The 16,724-nt window shown below is 28.0% G+C and overlaps 1 pseudogene; it reads left to right on the top strand.

Moving 5' to 3' along the window:
* The first annotated feature begins 7,402 nt into the window (after window positions 1-7,402).
* LOC142325870 (U5 spliceosomal RNA) lies at window positions 7,403-7,513 on the top strand (annotated as a pseudogene).
* The last annotated feature ends 9,211 nt before the right edge of the window (window positions 7,514-16,724 follow it).

Below are 16,724 nucleotides of genomic sequence, written 5' to 3'. Positions count from 1 at the left end.
TAGGGTCGAAAAACACACTATTTTATGTTTGGAGCAAATTAACTTTGTCAAATCTCCAAACAAAACTTGTAAAGAATTTGATTTTGAGTAATATGATATGAATAAAGTCTACAGAAATAAATATAAATGTGGGAATTCTGAAATTTATTAAAAACAAAACATATCAAAATGTGGTAGATTTTAATTAGGTATTATATAAAACAAAACTTTTAATATTGCAAAACAAAAGAATTAAATAATTTAAAAAAATAAACAGTACAAACACAAAAGATAAAAATAACTTACAAACAATTAAATAAACTGCGTAAAATATCCTAATAATGAAGCGTTTTCATTTTAACTTAAATATATTGATTTATTAATAATTATTATCCCGTGATTGTAAAAAAAAATACAATAATTAATAATTCAATAATAACAATACAAAAATAAAAAAATGAGAAGTTATAAGTGAAAAAAAAATTCTATGTACTTTAAAAAATGTGTATATTTACATATACACATACCTATATGCCTACATATATATATATATTTATGTATATATTTAATTATATATTATATATATATTAAATTACTTTAATAGGCATTATTGGATATGTGTGTTCTGTAATAGATTCTGTGAAACATATGATTATTTAGTATTAATTGAAAATTATATTTAAAATTAATATAATTTTTGGATTTCCTAGTTTAATTTTATTTAATTATTCTGGAATTTCCGTTTAATTTTATCAACATTAAAGTTAACTACAGAGTAACTGAAAAATAGTTCCTCAAAAGAAGCAGACTGAGGCATAGGTGCCCGTTCTTTAATAATTTGGAAAAAATTCTTATCTTTTAGTTCATTACTCCTGTGATATTGTCGGATATCTCACTAAGTCGGAGTTGATCATTATTTCGTTAATTTGTTTTTTTGTTGCCAATCATTTAATCGTTTTTGGTTTGGTATAATTCTTTTGATCTTAATTTGTGTACATGTTCTCAAGTTTAAAAATTTTCTCTCTCTTTGTATTCATCACCCTCTCTTAATCTTTTTTTGGTCTTAACATTTTCTTCCTGTTATTTTTTTTTTTTTTTGGTTTTTATTATTTTCTGTCTTTTTATTCTTTCTTTGGTTTTAAAATTTTCTGATCTAGTAATACGAGTAATAAAAGGACTTTTATTCTATCGTAATGTTTCATGTAAGATTGTTGAATTAACAATTTTATAAATATTTGATGTTAATAAAAACTAATATTTACCAATTGTGTAACTGTCCACTTTATTAAAGAATTGGAGGAACGTATCTCACTTTCAAATGAAATAAGTTAAAATGAAGTGCAACAAACGATGTGTATATGTAATTTAATAGGCGTACAAGGAAGTCATGTGGTGTCCACATCAGATTTATTTTAAACAGTATAACGAGGTCGTGGAAGTTTACATCCATATAAAGCAAAAAAAAAAAAAAAAAAAAGAACTAATCTAATTAAATGTTAAAATTCTATTTTTTCCACTCAAAATATTTGAGTTATCTTCTCCTCACCACAGGGACCTCCTGAAGTCTATTGATCTTATACCCAAAAAAATGAGTCATTTTTAAGGTAGAAGTGTCATTCAAATTTAATTCTCCTGTGTTCATGTGTTTAGCGATTGAAAGATTATTTAAGGTTCCCATACTTTAACCCTCATCACAATGCATATATACATATATATATATATAACAATATATATATATATATAGAGAGAGAGAGAGAGAGTGAGAGCGACTGAGCGATAAAAAAATCGTTTTATACTTCTAAGTTGCGGATTACTGCCTTTATTAAATTACTGATAATTTGGGGTATAACTCTTAACAGGTAGTTATTTTTCTTATGAGTTTTACACCCAAATTCTACTGTTTAACATCAACATAAATTTGAACATAAAATACTCAAGAAAACGTTTTTAAAAATTCGTAAAACAAAAACATAAACTGTGTAATTTTCTTCATCATAATGAAATTTACATCGATGCCCTTTTCAATTATATTGAAAAACTATAAAGTTTAAAGATTCTTTTTTGAATATATTTATCAAAGTGATAAATTAAACACTCTTTTTTCAGTAAATTAGAGAACATCATTTATTTCATATTCTACAGATAAGACAGTGAAATATTTTATTAAATTTTATCCCTGTAACTTTTAATTATGAAAACACTAGTAAGTGTTGTAGTCTTAATGTTAATAAAGGTAAAACTAATTCAAGCATAAATTAACTTTATTTGAACGGTTGAAAACGGAAAACAAGTAGCAATAAATGCATTTAGTATATTAAAATAGAGATGTGAAATGTATTTTATTCATGTTTTAGTTTACATTTTAATAATTTTTTATTTAATTCAGTAATTATTTTTACAAAAAAATCATTCACTCATTAATCAATGAAAACCGTACAGTAACCTCACAAATTACAAAAGAAAAAATATATATAAAAAGGGGAATCATTTTTTATTGGAGTTTTTAATTACAGGAATTGTGATGAAATGTATAAAAGTGACAGAGGATTTTATAAAAATATTGAAAGCCTTCAATGAAAAATATTATTTACGTCTAAATATTAAACAAAATTACATAAAATTTACTTTCATTTCATAATTATTCCTTAAAACCTGATTAGCAGAAGATATGAATTTTAGATTTTAATTTCTTTATTTATTTTTTTAAATAAAATTGTAATTTCTCTTAGGTGATTTGGTCATTATTTATTAAAAATGGGAACAAAATTATAAGATGTAATTAATTTAGGTGCTCGTTTTATATTATTGCTGTATTTAATAAAAATCCCTTAATTTTCTTTTAACTGGAAAAAAGTTTGGTAAAACACAATTCATTCATGATATTATTACAAAAATAGTATTAAACAGATAAAGTGTAAGTGAGATATGGAAATACAGAACCGTTCCAGAAAGAAGACCTTACATTCATAATATTATATTATTCAATGACTTTAAAGTTTAATTAGTTCGGACTTGAATACTATAAACCTTGAATGAATGAAAAAGTATAGAGAGAAATAAGTATGGAGCATTTCTCCTCTTTCCCTCTTTGTATCTTTTCTTATTAATCTTTAACAGATTTTGTCGTTAAATCCGGTTTATTCTATTTTTTTCACCACTCTTTTATGGAAACAGTTTTTTGTATCTCAACTCATCAATCCAAAATCTCTTTTTCTGCATCTTCAATCTCTTCTTCTTACCTTTAATATTTGGATACTTTCTTTCACAATCCTTTCAATTTAAAAAAAAAAAACAAATTATCAACGTTTCAATAGAAGTTTTCATTTTCTTTATAAATTTCATATAGTCTAGTTACGTAAATTAACAAGCAATACTTTTTTTAAAGAAATAACTGTAACAGATGACTAAATCAGGAATCTCTCTGTTAACCTGAATAGGCCTACACGATATTTGAATAAAAATTAAAAGGTTACAGGAAACAAAGATGAATAGAGATGATATTTTTTCTCTGCTCTTCCCTCATCTTATGCATAGGTTATCTTTGAATTTCTCATCTGCCTGCATATGCATTGTTGTATCTTTACTACTTATATCTGAAGTTTTTTGCGATAACTGGTTATACCACCATTTTTTATCCCATCTTTATGATACAGTGGTTATCAATAAAAATGATCCTATTTCGAACAGATGTATTTTGTAATAAAATGTGTTAAAAATACTATTCAGAATTGTTTAAAATTTCATTTACCCGGTTATAAATGTTCTGTTTGTCCTCTACTGCACGGATAACATCAAAACGACACCTGAATTCTTCCGCAACGCGTTGTAGATAGTCTTCTTTTAAAGAAGTTACTGCAGCCGTAATCCTGGTTTTAATCTCATCCAAATGAGAACGTTAAGATGGAACATAAACACTTTGTTTCAAAAGAAAAATTAACAAGGTGTAATGCCTGAAGCCAAGAGTGTTCCAATTCTTGGTCTCCCGTGCGTCCTATTCAGCGTTGAGGCAACGTTTCGTTTAGAAACCGACGAATTCGGTTTTGCTGAAGTGGCCGATCACCATCTTGCTGAAAAATGAATTCTTCAGAGTATTCATTTAGTTGTGGAAACACCAGTCCTGTAGTAACTCAAGTAAAAGTGACCCTGTTACTGTTTGGTTCAAAAAGAAAAGGGACATACATTTTTGTAAACGAAACCGCACAAAAACCGTTAACTTTTGGGAAATTTCTCTCCAGCTATACAATCACGTGTGGATTGCTAATTTCTCATCTGCGAACATTATAACGTGAAATTTTAGCGCTTAAATAAAATGTTATTTCATCACTAAAAATTAACCTGGGTAAAATCTTATCGTCTTCCTTATCAACTAAAGAGCTTATCACAAAAATTTGTTCGTTTTCTTTTGTCAATTATACGAAGAGGTTGTATCAGTTATAACAGGTATGTCCTGACATGCAAGCGACGCCTTAACACGCAACAAACAGTTATATGAGGGATCACATGTTCACAGCTAGCGCGAAGTAGATTTTTCGGAATCGCTAAAAAGTCTCTTGAATTCGTTGCACATTTTCTTTTGAAGTGTGTAGTCGCCCTGAACTTTTTTCCTTATATAAACAGCCCCGATTCTTCAAATGGTTTATATCAGTAACGAATATTGTTAGTCAGTGATGAATTAATTATGAAACGCTGTCGAAAATCACGCTGAAACGTTATTACGAACTCTGTCTTGCAAAATTGTAAAAAAAAAAAACGCCTTCTGTTGTATAAATACCAGTTTGTTTACGAGTGAGATTAGTGTAATTTGTGTGTTAGTTGGTCTAGTAGCTCATCTCTTGATCGCAAATCAGTTGATTTCGAAGTCGAGAGTTTAAGGTTCAAATCCTAGTAAAGGCAGTTACTTTTGGATTTGAATTCTAGATCGTAGATACGTGTCCTTTGGTGGATGTATTTTAAGTAACCGCACATCTCAGAAATGCTCGAACTGAAACTGTACGAGACTACACTTGATTTACATTCATACATATCATCTTTATTCAATCTCTGAAGTAATACGTTACGGTGGTTCCTGAGGATAAACAGAAAAAGGAGAGTATTGTAATCTGGCGGCCGGTATTTGAAACGTTAGGACGAATAATTTCAAATTGTGCTAATTTCATTCATTGAATATGTGTGGTTGCGTGGGTGTATGGTTTTGAAATCGGGTCATTATTTATCATCATTATTCATTGTCATTTATTTATCACTATTTATAATTTTTGATATGCAGATTGAATTCAGAGTTTGTTGTGATATATCAGTAAAACGTTAAATTTTTCTTAATTATTATTACTGTTTAGCTTTAATATGCGATTGAAGTACCACTGTATGGAAGACCGATGTATTAGTTTGTAGCTGGACCAATAGTTTTTAATTTTTTTATTCAGATAGTCATATAGCGCACTCTTTTTGTCTTAAAAAAACAAACAAAATAATTTTACTTCGATATTAATAAAAAAAATACTTTTTGAAAGCAATAAATCATGACTTATTTATTGTTAATGAATAACGTTGCAAATAAATCGTTCATTACATACCAACAGAAAGATGTGTTTCAAGATGATTTAACTAACTAGTTAATCAAGAAGTATATTTTATAAGAATACTATCAAAGAAATCTGAATAGTTTATCGCTCAGTCATATAGCAATTTTTTGTTAATTTTTCGTTCGGTAGGGAGCAATGTATAAAGGAAAATTATTCTGTAAAGGTTCTATTACTCCGATTTATGAGCTGAATTATTATAAAAAGATAAAAATCATACAAAACGAATGAAACCATTGTCATATATTAAAGAACTACACTAAATGTTGTTATTATATCGGAAATAAGATGTAATCTAAATTATTTTAAAGGCAATTTGTAACTAAATGATATCGATCCCATAATATTTTGACTTGTAGAAGAATGTTTGTCAAAGAAAGATATTTATATCCGTAAAGTAATATCATGCGAATAAAGCTTTAAGGAAATATTACTATTTCTGTCATGTAATCGATATTGCATTTCTTTACATTTTTCAGCTGGAATTGTTTAAACAAACTTCAAAGAAATCCGTTAAGTAGATTAAAAAAAAGGGGATGTAAAATCAGAAGGATGATAAGTAGAACGATCTATATTAGCGAGAATCATAAAACAAAAGATTTTATGAAATCTTTTTCCGTGATATTTAGTCAATATTTGTTGAACTAATCGATTGCATCAAATTATTGACAAATGAATTACCACTAACCGTTTTAATTATTTATAGTTCAATTACTTAACAAATGCCAACAGAAATATTTTGTTTTTATAATTCGTAAATTCCGGCAAATTTAAATAAATTATGCTCTTCGCATCGAGTTCTTTATGTTTTGATTCTTAATAATATTATTTTAATTTGAGGTAAAAGAATGTAATCACAATTTACATTTTTTAACTAGAAGATCGAAATCATCGTCGATGTTGTTATCATTATAGAGTTATGATTATTTAAATTATTTGACTAGATGACGATTAAAATTTTATTAATGATTTTATAAATATTTATAATAAACTAAGTTCAAATTTATTCTGTAAAAAAAATCAATACATTTCCTCAAACATTTTTGATTACAAGCTAAACTGCTATTTTTGTCTATTATTTCAGAAAAATGGAAGGGTATACGGTATTATGTATGCCATCCATGCATAATAATGCTTATATTAGCTAATGATAATTTTCTGTTCAAGTTACAGGTAATGTTGATAAATTAATGATAGATAGTGCGCCAGTTTTTTCCAAAATGTCACGCGATTGACAATAGTAATGACATTTTTTTACCGACAATATTACTAGAATAATCCCATAATCTCACAATTTATTTTTAGTTAAAACTATTTTCATGAAATATTTTACGATTAATACTTTTAAATAGATTATCAGACTTTCTGTTGATTAAATAAAACATTATTCTTTTTTTTAAACATTAATACACTAATATTAAAAGTTGGAATGTATAAATAATTTCTTACCAACTTATATTACTTCGCGTTGTAATAATTATATTGCATTGTAAAGTTTCAAAATGTATCATATCAAATAGAAGGATTAATATCTTTTTATTATCGAATTAAAATTTTTATTATAGACTTTATTTATGATTTTTCTAATAAGAAATGTTGTTCGGCTTAAAGAAATATTTAAGCAGTAAGAAAGTGTTGAGGCACAGCTCCTGACGATTCACTCGGCTCCTGACAATACACTCGGCTCTGTACATTTCACAAAGCTCCTTTCGGATGCACTTGACTCCGTACAGTCCACACAGGTCCTTTCCGATCTCCCGTTAAAGACCATCATGGCTAGGAACGAGGGGTTTGCGGCGACCGGAAGCGTCACAAGGCGGGTGTCTCCTCCTACGGGGTTTGGATGTTCACACCTCTTCAAATCGAATAAAGCTTTCGTCTTTTACTAAAGATTTCCGTGGAGAGGGCCAAATGATGAGTCTACTTTAATTTTTTGTTAGCTCCTTTTGGATGCACTCGGCTCCTGACGATTCAGCGGCTCCGTACACGCTGTATAAGCCGGCTCCGCTCTACATTCAAACAGTCTTCTTCCAGCCTTCTTCCATCAGCTTTCATTGCATCAGTCGTTCAGATTTACGAAAATATAATATTATACATATTCTAAATAATGTATCATTTATGAATTTGTTAAAAGGCATTTATATACACTTATACGTAATCTTGTATTATTCATTCAAATAATATTATAGTATCATTTCTAATTACGAAGTGATAAATGTCTATATTTATTTATTATTCGAACCAGCGGTAAATACATAAAGTAATTACCCTAACCAAGGTACTAAAATAAGGCGGATATTATGTTGACAGACAGATGATGACTTTTTTTAAATATTTAAAATTAATATATTGTATAAATAACCCAAACGATTCTTAGTTGAGGTTTTGTTAACTTTTATTTTTATAACAAAGTAGAAAAAATATAACTAATTATGAATTTATTCAAGATTTTTATAATTTTTTATTCGTTAAAAAAAATTTGTAGCCGCTTTTTTGTTTATTCTTCAGTAAAATTAATAAAACAAAAAACGTGAAAGTATGCATGGTAGTAGTAATTAAATTAATAGTTTTATTTTTATTTATAAAGAAATGATACATTCTTTACTTGGAGATCCTGTAAAAGTTAAGCAAAATTTTAGGTAGTGTTTTGTTACCTTTTCAAAAATATCAGACACGTAACTTGTTTCAATATCTTCAAATAAATGTAAAGTAAAATTAAAAAAAGATTTATTTTGTCTGAATTTTTTACTAGGATTTATTCTATATCAAAATAAACTTCTGTTCATATATTATACACAGTTTTTTAGATTTGTTTTATTAAACATTATGTACACCTTATTTTTTTAAATAAATGTTTAATAAGGTAAGATAAAAAAAAAAACAAAAAAACATGAAGTCATGTCGATTAATATCTTTCATGAATACCTAATGAAATTGATGAAACTTTAAATAATAATAATACTGTAAAATTTTACTTCAAAAAGTAATTAAAAATTATTTTTCGTAGTTCATGTTATGAGAAAATTAAATGAGACATTCGTGTTTAGCATTGAATACCTTCTGAAAAGTGATTAGAAGGAATGTACAATAAGAAAGTTTTCCCAATGTTTGCAACATTTTACTGAAAAGTGTCTTCAAGTATTCTAAAATCAGTAAGTTCTCGCAAAGATGGACTGAGTTTTCATTTTGTATGAAATAATAGAGTTTTGTAAAATCAGAATAACTTTCTGATACTTTTAATATTAATTTTAAATAAACAATAAAATTTTTCTTTTCGTACTTTTTGCAAAATTCCTATGGTTTTTTTTTATAAAAATATTTTTCAATTATTTCTGTTATAAACTATCTTTATCTATTAGTAAATTTGTGGCAATGAAATTAATTTTCTGTCAAAATAAAAATAATTTATACTAAGTATGATTCTTGAAGTACTTTACTTGGTATTAATCTATTACCGAAGAAAAGCATTCGTTGTAGATAATCTTAGGAATTACTATTTAAATTAATCATTATTAAAGTATTAAAAGTAGAAATGTCAGCTATGTTTTAAAAGTGTGTTACGTAGAATAATAAAAATTATTTCTATAGTATTACTTTTTAAATTAAAACAAACAATATTTCAAACTATTATACATTCATTTCGTATGAAAACATTAAATTATTGATTAATCCATTAAATTATTACTGAATAACTATTATTGCTGTAGTCGTACAGTGGTGTTTATAGGTTGGAACGTTATTTTGTACGGCAAAAAAATTGTTTTTCTATAATTCTTGTAATGGATAAAACCAATCAAAATAATTCCCCTTCATTAACTCTTAACTTATTTGAATTATATAAAGTATTTCTATGAAAAATTAATAAATTAAAATTTTAGAGTGTTCAATTTTAGGGTATGTTTTAGTACTTTTATTATGTAAGTTTATCATATGGTTTGTATGTAGTTTACGTAAGTTTTCATCCAAAAAAAAGTAAAACATACATATCCGTGTCTCCCACGAAGATTACGCTTTCGATTTAGTATCACTCGCGTATTCCCCCACCGATTCTATTGAAACTTTACAGACCTTTTAATAAAGAGTTTAAAAATGTTCTGTCAAAATTTCAACCTTCTAGAATTTATAGAAACAAAATGGCGGCTTTCAAATAAAAACATCAATTTCAGATAAATATATTTTTTAATCATTACAAAGTAGCTGGCAAAAATAATTATAAACAGATAAATTACAAATCTTCATCGCAAATCAGATGATTTTGAAGTCTAAAGTTCTAAGGTTCAAATCCTAGTAAAGGCAGTTACTTTGATACGGATTTGAATACTAGATCATGGATACCGATGTTCTTTGGTGAGATGGATTAATCATACACGGATTAACCACACATCAAAGGAATGGTCGACCTCAGACTGTACAAGACTACACTACATTTCCATTCATATACATCATCTTCATTCATCTTCTGAAGTAATATCTTCTGAAGTAATAGGCTAAACAGAAAAAGAGAAATACAAATTACAAAATGAAAAACTCTTCAAAAAATGAAAACAACTCCTAAAATTATGCGAAGTTTTAGTATGAATTAGTAAAAAAAAATTGATGGAGCGATGATATTCTTAAAGATATGCCAAAAATAAATAACACCGATGAAAAAAACACAAGACCGGGAGTACATTTCGATACAAAATTTCACTAGTTTACAAGAACTAATAAAACAAGTCAACAACTAGGGGTGGTCTGAGTAGAGAAAACAGCTCAACTCATAAAAAATGAAAAATGATTGTAATAAAGAATTAAAGGCTACACATAAAGTTGTTCACGCGGTCCATTGATGACCTAAATTATATATCTATAATTATTACATTTCAAAGTAAATTAATAGCATAGTAATTATATATATATATATATATATAAATAAATATATCGAAATTAATTCTTTGAGAGAATAAATTTTATATATATATGATGTTTCATTTTAATCGCTCCAAGCGATTTTCTTGTAAACTACCGTTTTTGAAGGTCATACGGTTAACCATCAGAGATAGAGTTATACGATATGTTGAAGGTCATACAATATTCCAGGCCATTTATCTGCAAACTATGGGAAAGAGCATAAAAATCACTTTACACTATCGTATAACACTATCTCGGATGGTAAGCCGTATGACCTTCAAAATAGATCCAAGATTATATGTGTAACCACATATTTCAATATAAAGTTTTCTGCTCTTTTCATTGGTGGGATTAAAAATAGGTCATTCCATTTGGAAAAACCGTGTTAAACTTGAAATAACGGTCAAGGTTAAATTCCTTCTCCATGAGTTGTCCCCTCCAACATGAGTAACTTTTGTTTAGGTCATTTTTTTGTGTTGTAATTAGTTTACGAGAAAATTACGTGAGGAGATAATATATATATATATATATATAAATAATATTGCAAAAAATAAACACCATACACATAGACTACTACATAAGTGTAGTCTATACATAAGTTAACTACTTAGTTATCATAAGTTAACTACTGGAATTCCAATAAATCTTTCTATAACTGTGTATGATGTTTATTTTTTACAATATAATTTTGAGATCAGTTTACAGTGGTATTTATGTCAAGGAAATATTTGAATTTTCATAAATATATATATATATATATATATATATATATATATAAATATATATATATATATATATGTATTTGAATTTTCATAAATATATATATATATAAATAAAACGTAAATTAAGAAATGTTGCCCCAGGAATTATTGCAAAAGTATTTTTTAGCTGTATTTTAAATTACAAAAAATTATTCAGCTTTCACTTTTCCGTGTATTACTAAACGATAATCTTATTATAAAAAATTCTAATGTGGACACCACATGCCTTCCTTGTACGCCTATTAAATTACATATACACATTTTTAAAGGTACAAAAAATGTTATTTTACTAAAACTTCTGACTTTTTTCATATTTTATTATTGAATTATTATTTATTGTAAAAATTTCTTTACAATCACAGGTTAATAATTATTAATAAATTAATCTAAAAAAATTAATTAGTCGAATTTGAACCGATGTGCTTTCCCCTTGTGAGATAAAATATTTCATTAATTAAAATCTTATTTGGCCATAACTCTGGAACCAATAAAAATAAGTACAATTTGTGATATATCGTTGAAAAGCTCTCAATGAGGGCTTATTACTGCAGTTAAGAAAAAGTCCAAAATATAAATGTTTTGGATTTTGGGCTTTTTTTGGACATTTTTAGTCAAGTCGATTGTAATAAAAAGGGGAGGCGCACAACTAGATGTTACAACAGTCATAAATCCAAAATTTCAACATCCTACGGCTAATCGTTTTTGAATTATGCGGGATACATACGTACGTTTACGTACAGATGTCACGCCGAAACTAGTAAAAATGGATTCAGTGATGGTCAAAATGGATATTTCCATTGAAGTCTGAAAACCGATACTTTTCGCGATTACAATTCTTCCTTTTCGTACAAGGAAGTAAAAAGAGGTAAAAAAAAACTGAATTTTTAATCCTAAAGTATTGGATTATTTAATTTAATGCTGCATAATTAATTTATTTGTAATCGACGCACAATTTTTTTAAGTTACATAAATGTAATTTTTTCGGGTGTCTTAGGATCAGCCATTTCTTTATTTTCAACTTTGGGACAACTAACCTGTGAATATTAAGATATGTGATTTTACTGCTGTACATGATAGATTATTTTCATCGGCTTTTCTTTAAAAGAATCACTTCACTGTTGGAACCGAATTCTTTGTATATGTTTGACGAAAATCGGTGCAAATGTTATGTCGTTTTAAAAGTAATAAACAAAGAAACACCTCCCAAACACATTATCGTAGTAACATATTATTATCAATTTTAAATTAAACAGTATCGGGAATAAGATTGCCATGAGGTAAATTGCCACGTTATATGTCCTTTATGAAAAGGAAATTAAGAATTGTAATACGTAATATTATAAATGAATTAGATCCTGATGCAAGATATGGAACATATTTATTAACATAATAATTTTTTAAATTATATCGAAATAAAAAGATTTAATTTAAAAAACTGAAATAGAAAAATAGAGAAATAGTGATGAAAAGAAAAGAAAATTATACTAAAAAAAAAAAAAAATACAAAAAAGGTTTTTATTTGTTACCTGTATCTGATAAAACCCGTCGAAATAAGAAAAAAATTATAAATTGATTTGTAAAAAACATTAATATCATATACTGCTATTAATACGTAACGTAACGTAGAGCAAACTAAAATAAAGATTAAAACTTGTGTAAAGGAGCATTTAATTTTTTTTACATAAGACTAGAGAAATTGGCTGTAGAATAGCTTCGCCTAGAACCTGGTTACAAACTTAGCTTATTAGAAAGAACAGTTTTAAAATTGTGTGCTTAAGAAACAAGGATCAAATATTTGGGAACTTTTACTTTATCAGTATTGATGCAGAAACCTCTTTGTTGACAACCTAGTTGCCATCAGATCCATATTGAGTCCCACCCAGTGGCGGATTCAGCAACTGAATTTGGGGAGGGCCATTGGTAGCGAGGGGTCACATTTTCTTACTCCCTTCTGATTGGGTTGGGTGTATAATTTTTCATACATTTTTATTGGATAAAAACTATATTCCTAACTATTTCTAAACACGAAAAATCGTTTAACCTATCATTAGTATTGCTGCAGAAGAGGCAGAAAGGGACGGTTTCGGAAAAACCCATAAAGTGCTTAAGTGTGCTTAAGTTTCTTCAATTTTATTTCGATTTATAAAAATTAAGCGACTCTCACGGGAACTCTAGAACGTAAATTAACTTAAAGCTCGGTAAATAGAATTTTAAAAACTTTAATTAAAACTGCCATGCAAACAATTGAAATTATGTAATAATACAAGATGGGATAAAAAATAATAAAATGAAGATTTAAATTAATTTTATTTTTATTTATTCATTGATTTCAATATTTATAATTAATCTACTGCAATCCGATTTTACACATTTTATTTCATACAATAATACTTTATTTACAAAATAAATTCGTGTCGATGACTACGCATCTTAGCGTACCTATCGATAAGGCGATCAATATCAATTTGCATGTTATAAATAAGCATTAGAGAAGGTGATCAGCCTCTTTTTATTACCTATTAAGAAGAAAGATATATTCATGTTAATTATAGAGTTGCAACTTGCAACTGGTTATTTTGACAATACAGTATTGGCAAATTGTTTCAATTTTTTTCAACTGGGTTTTCAAAATGCAAGGCCTCGGGCCTTTGGAGGGGGCCACGGCCCCATACCCTCTCCTGGATCTCCCCTAATATCACCTAGTGTTACTAACAGGCCACATGAAAAAATGTAATCTTTTTCAACTAGCCACTAAAGGTTTTCAGCAAATATTTTACGTAGTTAATCTAATTACCTTAAGAAAGTATTATAATCGATTTTTATATCTCTGGGATGTGAGATAACATGACCTTCCAGCGGTATTTATTATTATTTTTTTACTTAATTACGTACAATAAGAAAGTAATATATCATATAAAGTAGGATATAAATTGCCTATAACATTTTTTTCGTTAATAATTTAATTGTATCATTTATCAACTTAAATTTCTTTACAATTTACCTATTGCTATAAGACTTTTTCTATTTAATTTCTATGGGATTGAAACTGATATAATTTAACTGATATTCTCATAAGATTAGCATGAATCAACCGATCAAATAAGCTTTGCTCGTTTTGAAATTAATATCATATGTTTATTTTTTGTAAACCTAATTATCTTATTATAATATGAATCGATTGATAATAACTACTAATATTACCTGCACCATTATGGTCGAATTATATATTATTTTTGAACTGAAAAAAAATTGTTGGTACAAACTTGGTTTTTGTCTCAGATTGATTTTTGTGCATCTGTCAGTGATATGAAAAAATAATCAAATTTTCAGTGATTGAATATTAATGTTATGATATTGATGTTTCTCAGAGAGAAGTATGTCATAGATACGTCTTTATTTTATTACACAGTACTGTCAATATTCTAGTGACATTACCGCTGCCTCATCACCATGAAATTTACTGTCTACGTCACAACTCTGAACGTTACTTTTTAGATCAATGTCGTTATGGAATTCGTAGAAGGCGCTTATATGAGATTATTTATAAGTATCTAAAAAAAATGAAAAAATCCAACAAAAGTATTCCGTTAATCCGACAAAAATAAAAGTAACACAATCGAACATGTTTTACTTAGCTTAACAAATTAATTGCCTATGCTTCATTAAAATAAAGTCATAATCACGGAATGTCAACCACTTATGTTGCACGTGCGTTCCACTTGTCAAGACGCCGTAAAGTCGCGACTAGCGAGAGATGTTTTTACTGTAGACAGTAAAAAAAACACATCGGTGTTTTTTGGTGGTTGAGTTTCAATTAACTACACATCTCAGGAATGATGACCTCAGATTGTACAAGACTGCACTTCATTTACATTCATACATATCATCTTCATTCATCCTCTGAAGAAATACTTTACGGTGGTCCTAGAGGCTAAACAGAAAAAGAGAGGGTATGGCAAACTTAAAATATATTAGAATTCAAACTGTATTAATAAATTATTTAATGAACAAACCTATAGTTAATACCTGCAGCTCCTAATGTTACACCACACATAATTTTTTTATAATCATACCCTGTGTTCTTTATTCACTTATTTACGTATTTATTAATAGATATGCTTACCTATTTATTAATTAATTACATCACCTTTTAGTTATCTATTTGTTAATTAGTTTTACATCATTGCTGTAACAAAATGTATTTATTTTCTTCTTATATTGCTTATTCATAACGAATATTGCAATTCTAAATTTAACGATTTATTTATGTGTCTGATTTCTATTGTGCTTTAGATACCTGTTAACAGTTTTTAAAAATAAATGTCGTCTTTTTTAATGTTCATGATTTACTGAGTTATATGAAAAGATATCACAGGACAAGAATTAAAAAAAATTCTTCTTGTTTCCGTTGCTTCAACATAAATAATCTTTCTTGCTCAATTTATCGGTTTGTAATAATGATTTGTTTGTATTGCATTAAAATAGACTACTTCGTTGCGTTAAAATACAAATTTTAATGAAAAAATGCAATTGCTTTAATGCTATAATATTAATTTCTCTTAATTGAAATATTCCGAAGAAATATAATAATGTTAAAATCGACTAAAAATAATAGACATCAAAAAAGATTGCAACAATAAAAAAATCATTAAATAAAAAAAAAAATATTGATAAAGTATTAATTGGAACTGCAAAATAATCGGGTCAAGTTTTTTTTTTAGACGTGTCCGGCTGTGACCTTGAGCCGATGCACACAACGCCTCTGCGCCACTGTCAGTCACTGCAATAGCAATTTTAGCAGAAAGCACGGTCTGTTTTGTGGTTAGCGGAGTATAAATCAGCTGTAACTATTCAACGGATTTTCCGGCGTGTTTATGAAAATGATCCACCTCATGCAAACAACATTATATGACGGTACGAGCAGTTTAAGGAATCTGGCAACTTGGAAGTGAAAAAGTCCTTCGGACAAAACGAGTGACGAAGCAGTTGAGCGTGTACGCCAAAATTGATTAAATTGAACAAGAAAGTATTATTCCTATAATGTTTCAACATGATATTTCTCCCCCGCATTTTAGCCTAGGTGCTCGACGCACTAGGTTTTCTAATTGTTGGATTGGTAGGGCCGGTCCTGTGCTTTGGCCTCCGATAAGCCCAGATTTGACACCTCTAGACTTTTTTCTATGGGGATGCGTTAAAAACTTTGTCTACAGTGAAAAAATCAGGGATGTACAACATTTAAGACAACGGTCACCCCTGCTATTGCCACAGTTACGCCTGCGATGATCCAGAGGACCTGGGTAGAAGTCAATTATCGGCTAGATGCTTGCAGAGCGATCAACGGAGCTCTTATTGAAAATATAAGATGTGTAAAAAAACTTTTTGAGTTAGTGAAGTTTTTAAAAAAATACTCGTTTGATTATCTCTAGTAGTTCCTAAGAAAAGATTTTTTTTATAAACTGCTGCAACCTTTTTCGATGACCCTCTAAAATATTTCTTTCCTTTCATAAGTTTTATT

Source organism: Lycorma delicatula, chromosome 5, assembly GCF_047948215.1.
Source record: "Lycorma delicatula isolate Av1 chromosome 5, ASM4794821v1, whole genome shotgun sequence".
Lineage (NCBI taxonomy): Eukaryota > Metazoa > Arthropoda > Insecta > Hemiptera > Fulgoridae > Lycorma > Lycorma delicatula.
This window is presented reverse-complemented; position numbering and strand designations above follow the sequence as displayed.